Genomic DNA, 9,256 nt, shown 5'->3' on the forward strand with positions numbered 1-9,256 from the left:
TTTAGCTGGCCCTTCCAGTTAATAAGCCCTGTGCCTGGTGGTGAGGGTACCCAGGGGTGAGGGCACCTTGGGGAGTGTTTTTTGCTGTTGTTGTTGTTGTTTTTGCGGTACGCGGGCCTCTCACTGTTGTGGCCTCTCCCGTTGCGGAGCACAGGCTCCGGACGCGCAGGCTCGGCGGCCATGGCTCACGGGCCCAGCCGCTCCGCGGCACGTGGGATCTTCCCGGACCAGGGCACGAACCCGTGTCCCCTGCATTGGCAGGCGGACTCTCAACCACTGCGCCACCAGGGAAGCCCCATGGGGAGTGTTTATCTGTACCACTTCAGTGGGTCCTGGTCCCTGCCCTCTACATAATGAGCCATGCAAGGTATGTTCAAGGTTAATTCGGACTCTACCTCTTCTTGTTACATCCTGAATATTCAACCCAATCCCTGTGTAAAATGCACCTCCACCACACCTTTAAGTGCAGCTTTAAAGCAAAGGGGGAACCTTTTAAAGACCCAGGTGTCACAGGTGTATCGGATTCCTGTTGCCACTATAACAAAAAGTACCACAGATTTAATGGCTTAAAACAACACAAATTTTAATATCTTAGTGTTCTGGAGGTCAGAAGTCCAAAATGGGTCTCACTGGGGTAAAATCAAGGTGCCAGCAGGTTGTGTTCCTTTTTGCAGGCTCTGGGGGAGAATCTGTTTTCTGGCCTTTTCCAGTTTATGGAGGCTGCCCACATTCCTTGGGCTCATGGCCCCTTCCAACTTCAAAGGCAGCACTGGCTGGTTGTGTCTTTCTCCTGTCGATCGATCACTCTGACACTGACTCTTCTGCCTTACATCCTTTAAGGACCCTTGTGATTATATTGGCCCCACCTGAATAATGCCGGATACTCTTATTTTAAGGTCAACTGATTAGCAACTTTAATTCCACCTGCAACCTTAATTCCCCCTTGCCCCGTGACATAACATAGTCACAGTTTCCATCTTTGGAAGGCCATTATTCTGTCTACCACAATGGGAATTTACGAGTTGGAGAATCTTTTTTTTTTTCTTTTTTTTTTTTAAATTTATTTAGGCTGAGCCAGGTCTTAGTCGCAACATGCGGGATCCTCGTTGCGGCATGCGGGATCTTTTCAGTTGCGGCGTGCGGACTCCCAGTTGTGGCATGCATGTGGGATCTAGTTCCCCCACCAGGGATTAAACCCGGGCCCCCTGCATTGGGAGCATGGAGTCTTACCTATTGGACCACAAGGGAAGTCCCAAGAGTTGGAGATTCTTAACGGCAGCCCTCCTCACTCCCTGGCAAGATAGACTGTTTTCCGGGTAAGTGCCATAAGGATGGAGTCTCTATACAGGCATGCCCAGGGCTTGGCACTTAGTGGATGGTCAACACGCACAACACACAATGAACACAGACACCACACGCAAATCCACAGATATACTCAGATATGTGACACAATATGGGCAGAGGCAAACACAGTTACATACACAACACACAGATATATAGACACACATTTATTCATATAAGGTGTGACTAAGTATAAAGCAATGAGATTGATGCCCATCTTATTCCTTTATATTACATTTCTGTAACTTTGAAATGAGCTTGTTCTCCATACTGGCAAATTGTCTTTCTTTGGTAAGAGCTAAATTATGGTTAATGATCAGGTTAATTAATCCAGGCATACTGTTTTGGCTTAAAAACTAAATACAGTAAGAGACAGAGTTTCTCATTTAGGTCCTAAACTGGCTCTGTGGGTTATTCCTAAAGAAACGGCTCCCAGTGCTTTGGACCAATTTCAGTGAAGTTATACTTAAGCATCAGCTTCTGCTGTTCGGAAGGACAGTACTCACCTGGGTGGACTGTACTGGGCAACCGTTGTGCCCCGTGTTGAGTCCTCTGACCCCAGCTCTATCACGTGACCAGTTCTGAGCAGGTGTGAGCAACTTCACACAGGTGCAATCTGACTGTGCCTCCCACCTCTGTCCCGGGGATATCCATGACCACCCCCTTGGCACTTACACAAAATGCAACTTGGAAATTCGGGGGAGTCAGTGCCCATAGGGTCCCCTTTGACTAATTGGGGGGAGGAATCAATGGAGATGCTTTCCCCTTTCATCCTCCAGGTGGAGAGTTCTGAGGCACGTTTCCTAGGTTCCTCAAAAGGTCTTGCAGGATTAAGCAAGACCTGCAGAAGTGACCGATAGGGGTATCCAATTCAATAACACACCTTGTATTGGTTTCCTCTCTTTCTCTGTTTCACTCCTCTCACTCCCACATAAACTAGCTGAGCACAAGCATTTGTCTCAGGTTCTGCTTCAGGGGGGCACCCAAGTGAAAAGAGGTGGTATCAGAAGTAGCCCTAGAAATCAGACCCTCAGGGATATTTAGGATGGGATATTTAGAGCTGAGTCTATTTGCCAGTCAGGTGGCAGGGATTGTGAGTGGGGTGGGGGAGAATCCCTGACCTAGTGTATTTACTCAGACTCTCCTGTGTGGATTGAGATGTGATACAGGTGGAAAGGGAAGTGATTGCTGTGGCATCTGAATGGTATGGGGATAAGTTATAAAGCTTGAGTTGGTTGCCTTTTGTTAACCATTTTGGAAGCCTCAGAAAAAGAAAATGCAAAACAGTTCAGACAACTATAATCTCAAGATGTGCTGTGAAAACCAGACTGCATCTCTGGCAGTATTTAAGGAGACACTTGTCTCTCCCAGTCCCAGGGCACACTGTGCTGAGAATCAGGCCCAGAATCTAACTAAGGGTGGCAGACCCATTAAGGAGAACCAATGTCCATCCTTGACAAATTTTCAATATAAAAGTCAGGATGCTAAAAGGGAAACATGTAGGACCTTGAGACCTAAAATGGGGCATCTGTGTAAATGAGACTTGAACCTCTAGAATCCCTTGAGCCCTCTGGACTGGCAAAAGTGGCCCCCTGCCCCTTAAAAGCAGCCTTCCCTTGCTTGGAGACGGTGGAAAGATTGCACTCGAAGCAGGTACCCTACAGCATGATGTTTACCCTCAAGGTCCACTGCTGCCACACTCATTACTGCCAGGCAGATAAATAGGGTCACATCTCAGTTCAGCCCAAGTAGGGGAAATATAGTCCCTGCTCCAGAGGGAAATCACTTGTCTGTTGAAGGAACTACAGGATGTGGCTGATCCATCTTAGCAAGCACCAGCAGAAGGCATATAAGAATGACTGGGTCTTGAGGGGCCCAGAATGCAACTGGGAAGGGGATAATTGTTTTACATGGAAAAACTCACTTGTGACTCAAGGTTCAATGCCATGGCATTGACACCTGGAATGTATCTTAGTACACGGCCAGTATTGCTCCTTGAGGCTTACCCATGATATGAACTTATACAGTAAATGAGGTGGAGATGCTGCACTGCCTTGGCTGAGAATTAAGGAAGAGTCAGGTGGTCCGGGGAGGAGGCCATAGTTAGATGGATTTGTTATGTGAGACTGGGGGCCCCATCACCCGACCACGCTCCTCAGGAGAGCCAGAGTGTCATAGCTAAGGCAGTGATGAGGTACGGGAGAGGGGCCACTAGATCCCTGGAGAGGCCCTGAACCGGTCACCTCTGCAGGCCAGGCTGGACAGCAGGAGCTGCTGCCGTAGAACTGGGGCTCCCTAGTGTCAATGGGGATTATGGAATTCCAGAATAGTAGAGGCCAGGTGAAGGCAATTAACTGGTATCGTGGACAGCAAGGCCTCATGTACTTTCTAGATCTACGTCAGTTCACATACCCAGAGCCCATTGATTGAAGGATAGGCTGGGTCCCCTTGAGGAAACCCCCTGTGTTACCTTCACATGTATTCAATACATTATTTAATAAACAATACATTTATTCAGTAAACATTTCCCTGATCCTTCCCTAAAGGGTAACTATATATAGTGGGGAAGGGAATTCTCACATCTTTTGAGGAGCATTGAATCCCAACATCCCCATTAAAATTAAGGGTATGAGATGACGCTGATACCAGGGCACCTGCTATTATGCTCTTCTGGAGTAGCTGGAGATGGGTTTGTGGAGGCCAGGAGATAAGAGATGTTCTGGGCCAAGTCTGCCTCTAGTGGGTTTAATGGGCCCACAGACCCTCCCTGTGGCTCTTTCCCCAGCTCCTACTGATAAGAGGGTTTTGGTAGGAAAAGCTGAATGGAAGTGCTTGAAACTATACCATCCCCAGCCGAGATGGCAAATCTGAAATGACTCTACATCCTAGGTGCAACTGCAGAGAACAGCACCACCAGCAAAGACTTAAAGGATGCGAGAGGGTGGTGGCTGTCCATATCATCTCCCTGTAGAATTCACTCATTTGATCTCTGTGAAATCAGATGGGTAGTGGTGAGTGATGGTAGACTACTGTAAACCTATCCAAGTAGCGTTCCCTCTCACTACTGCCATGCTTGGGGTGTTATCATGATTAGAACAGGTTATAAAGTACCTGGCCTTTGGTAAGCAGCTGTTAATTGATAAATGCATTCTACTCAATTCCCATCAATAAAGAAAATCAAAACCAGCTCACTTTTACATGAGAAAGGAAGAAGTGCCCATTTACTGTCTAGCCCAAGGTCTATATTAACTCTCTTGCCCCCCATCAGAATATAATCCACAGGAGCTTTGGTCCCCTTGACATTCCAAAGACTCCAACTGCTCCCATTATATTGATAACATGGTGCTGATAGGACCTGCGGAGCAGAAGCGGCTAATACCCTAGGAAAGCACATGAGCATGAGAGAGGATTGGAAAGAAACCCCAGGAGGATTCAGGGGCCTGCTGCATGGATGGTATTTTTAGTGGTCCTGTGGTCTAGGGCATTTGGAAGCATCCCCTTCAGGATAAAGGATAAGTAATTGCACCTGGCACTCTGCTACTGAGAAAGAGGCACAGGGCCTAGTGGGCCTCTTCGGAATTTTGGAGGCAGCATATATACCTCACTTAGGAACACTGCTCTGACCCACTTCTCAGTGGCTGAGAAAGCTGCTAGTTTTGAGTGGGACCTAGAGCAAGAAAGGCTGCGCAACAGGGCCAGGCTGCAGCACTGATTGCTCTGCCGCTGGTACCATATCACCATATACGCTGCCACCATATCACCTGGCAGACCCAGTGAGGCTAAGAGGTACCATGGACCATAAAGTGCTAGCTGTTTTGAATGCAGAACAAGCTAAATTAGAATACAAAAGCTAAATTAGAATACAACGTAATATGTTATCTCCCACAGTCTCCTTGAAATGTATCCAATGAGGATCATCTTTCCTTGCCCCAGGTGAAAATCCCAGCAGGTCAGGAACTTTTCTGCTGACTCTCAGGTGAGAGACAATCCTGTGCCTTTCTAAGTCTCAACTCATTCATTAGAAGGTCCAGTCTAGGACTTCCCTGGTGGCGCACTGGTTAAGAACCCACCTGCCAATGCAGGGGACACGGGTTCGAGCCCTGGTCTGGGAAGATCCCACATGCCACGGAGCAACTGACCCCGTGCGCCGCAGCTACTGAAGCCCGAGAGCCTGCGAGCCACAACTACTGAGACCACGCACCACAACTACTGAAGCCTGCGCGCCTAGAGCCCGTGCTCCACAAGAGAAGCCACCGCAATGAGAAGCTCGCACACCGCAACAAAGACCCGACACAGCCAAAAATAAATAAATAAAATAAATAAACTTAAAAAAACCCAAAAACCAAAGGTCCAGTCTAAGAAAAAAATGGAAATGCCAAAGTTCGTCTGCTCAAGTTCTCTCCCCTTGCCAGCACAGGCCTGCTTCAGGCTGACAGCCTGCAGCTGGGAGGGACAGCTGGGTGTCTCTTCTCCATTTCTACCCTCGCCTGTCTCTCTTTTCCCTTCCTTCACCCCGGGCTGACTGGCCAGTTTCTGGCCCCTCCAAGGGATGGAGCAGGAGGTTGGAGCACTGGTGAAAGGGTAGGAATGGCCTACTGTCCTAGAGCTGTCAGGGTCCTAAGCTGGCTTTGGGTGTGCTGGGCCTGGCAAATGTTTAAAGCTGATTCTTTCTGCATAGGTTCTGTCTCCAGGGACCTCTCCTGCATGTCCCTCCACCTGGGCAGATATATCTGCAGGGAGCACTTTCCTCAGGCCCAGGAGACTGTCTCTCACCTCCAGCTTCCTGCTGGCATATCCAGGATCTTCTAGATGGCCTTATTAGACAGACTCCAGCCAGCCCACACCAGCCCACACTGGCCTTAGGAAGCTCTCAGTCATCTCCTGCCCAGAAATACTAGGGCATATAGACCCAGTCCCATGGCAGCCCCTCCTCACTTGGCTTTAGGAAAAGGAGGCAGCAGCCCCTCCCTCCGGCCTGGTGGAGACAAGGACTCTGCACCACAACAGTTTTCTGTTTTCAAAGAAATGGCATTCTACAAATGCTTTCCCCATCTCTCCATGCCTGGAACCCCTTTTATATTCACAAATTGGATAAAGGTCCAGTCATCTTGAAACCAGTTCTTTAAAATTTGTGAAGTCTGGGCTTCCCTGGTGGTGCAGTAGTTAAGAATCTGCCTGCCAATGCAGGGGACACGAGTTCCATCTCTGGTCCGGGAAGATCCCACATGCCACGGAGCAACTAAGCCCGTGCGCCACACCTACTGAGCCTGCGCTCTAGAGCCCGCGAGCCACAACTACTGAGCCCACGTGCCACAACTACTGAGCCCACGTGCCACAACTACTGAAGCCCACACACCTAGAGCTTGTGCTCTGCAACAAGAGAAGCCACTGGAATGAGAAGCCTGCGCACTGCAACAAAGAGTAGCCCCCGCTCGCTGCAACTAGAGAAAGCTCGCGCGCAGCAATGAAGACCCAATGCAGCCAAAAATAAATAAATTTATTTTAAAAAAAATTTTGTGAAGTCTGCACTTGGTGATGCGACCTCACATATGTTGTACTTTGGTGTCTCAGTCAAAACTTTAATTTTAATATCTTGACATATTGTTTTCTGAGTTAAAGGGTAGATATTGATTATAAAGTTTCACAGACTCATGATTACATAGCTGTAAAAAAGAAATTACTGCACAACTGCAGCAGGTAGTATGACTTCACAATGAACTAAAGGACAGATACGAATTTTTATTGAGTATCTACCGTGTGCTAAGTTCTTATAATTTTATGTCCCATTTTAATGATGAGGAAACTGAGGCAGGTAGTACCACCAGATTCAGTCCAAGAACATTTTATTGAACCAGGTTGGAAGACAAATAGGGACCTGACAGAATCCCTGCCTTTAAGGAGATCACAGTCCTTTGGGAAGGTGGCAGGGGCAGGTCTAGGGCAACAGGTAGGGAGATTCTACCTTGGGTCAGGTGACCCTCGGGCCTGTGCTCTTTCCTTCTGAGGGAAAATAATACCCCATTTTGGCTGAACATACACCTTGGTGTGGGACCATCTTATCATTTTGCTCCCCCAAATGTAGTTTTCATGTTAGTGTTTTAATCTTTGACAGCAGTCCTGGCCCCTCTGATCCCTGATGGTCAGCCAACAGGGCAGGAACCCTTTCTTCTCAGCAATCTCCTAGTTAACTCTCTTAGGTGGCAAAGGGGATGTCTGGTAGTGGTGGCCATGTCCTCAGGGAGGATGTTCTAATTGGTTCCCATTCCAGTCACTCAATCCCAGCTTCTCCTGTCCTTCCTGTGAGAAGTACCGCTGACACACCAGCTGTAGGCCTCACAGCTGATTCAAGCTCCCTCCCCAAAGGCCCCAAATCCTTCCCTGTCAGCCCTATTTACTGTGGTATTTATAGTTCAAATGTGAAGGGTATTAATTCTCCTTCCCTTCCTTTCTTTGCTTAAAATAAGAATCAGTCCACCCTTCTATTAAGCATAACACTATTTGCATAACACTGCCTGAGAAGAAACCTCCTCAGGGCCCAGGGACCAGAGCCTCTGAACTCTCCCGTCTTTATACAGGGCTTCTGAAAAAGCTCTGTTCCTCTTTTTTTGTTTGTTTTTTTTTTTTGTTTTTTGCGGTACGCGGGCCTCTCACCGCTGTGGCCTCTCCCGTTGCGGAGCACAGGCTCCGGACACGCAGGCTCAGCGGCCATGGCTCACGGGCCCAGCCGCTCCGCGGCATGTGGGATCTTCCCGGACCAGGGCACGAACCCGTGTCCCCTGCATCGGCAGGCGGACTCTCAACCACTGCGCCACCAGGGAAGCCCGCTCTGTTCCTCTTTGAAGGAACAGGGGGAATCAGGAGAGACTTCCCTCAAATGCTTTCCCTTCAAGTAGCTGAAACTTTGCATTTCTAAGCAGCTTCCAGCCCGAGCTCTAGAGAGTCCCTTCCCTCAGGAGAGGGGGAGTCCAAGGTCACCACTCTGGGTCTCATGAAATAAGCTCAAGTGAAACATTCAGCTTCTCAGGGAACTGATTTGGGGGGCCTGGTCAGGTACCCACACACACACTCTGCATCAAGTAGGTGGAGGGACAGGTAGCCCCTCACTCACCCTCCATCCCTGACTGGGCTCCCCACCAAGGAGCAGTTGACCCACAAAGGTGACCTGGCGTCCACAGTTTCTACCCCTCCCCCATACTGGACGACAGTTCTTTAATTAGGCCTTGCTAAAAAAAAGTGTGTGTGGGGGGGTTCTTTCATCATAAACTATAGATAAACAATGAATGGGATTTAGTAAATTAGTTATAGAAATACAAAAACTGTTTAAAAGTATAACACATAGGCGTGGATTCCTCCTCACTAGGAATTAGTTCTAGTCATGTAACCAGGCAAGAGAGGCTAAACTAAGTCATTCCTGTTCACCGTCAACTTCTTTATTTAAACATTTACTTGAAAAATACAAAAGTGAAAAATGGCTAATAATTAAGAGAATGAAAAGACAAGCCACAGACTGGGAGAAAATATTTGCAAGACATGTATCTGAGAAAGGACGTGTATCCAAAATATACAAAGAATTCTTAAAACTCAACAATAAGTAAACAAACAATTAAAAATGGGCAAAAGATCTGAACTGGACAGGTACATGTAAAAGTATGAGATTAGAACACTCCCTAACACCATACACAAAGATAAGCTCAAAATGGATTAAAGATCTAAATATAAGGCCAGACACTATCAAACTCTTAGAGGAAAACATAGGCAGAACACTCTATGACATAAATCACAGCAAGATCCTTTTTGACCCACCTCCTAGAGAAATGGAAATAAAAACAAAAATAAACAAATGGGACCTAATGAAACTTAAAAGCTTTTGCACAGCAAAGGAAACCATAAACAAGACAAAAAGGCAACCCTCAGA

Source organism: Physeter macrocephalus, chromosome 11, assembly GCF_002837175.3.
Source record: "Physeter macrocephalus isolate SW-GA chromosome 11, ASM283717v5, whole genome shotgun sequence".
Taxonomy (NCBI): domain Eukaryota; kingdom Metazoa; phylum Chordata; class Mammalia; order Artiodactyla; family Physeteridae; genus Physeter; species Physeter macrocephalus.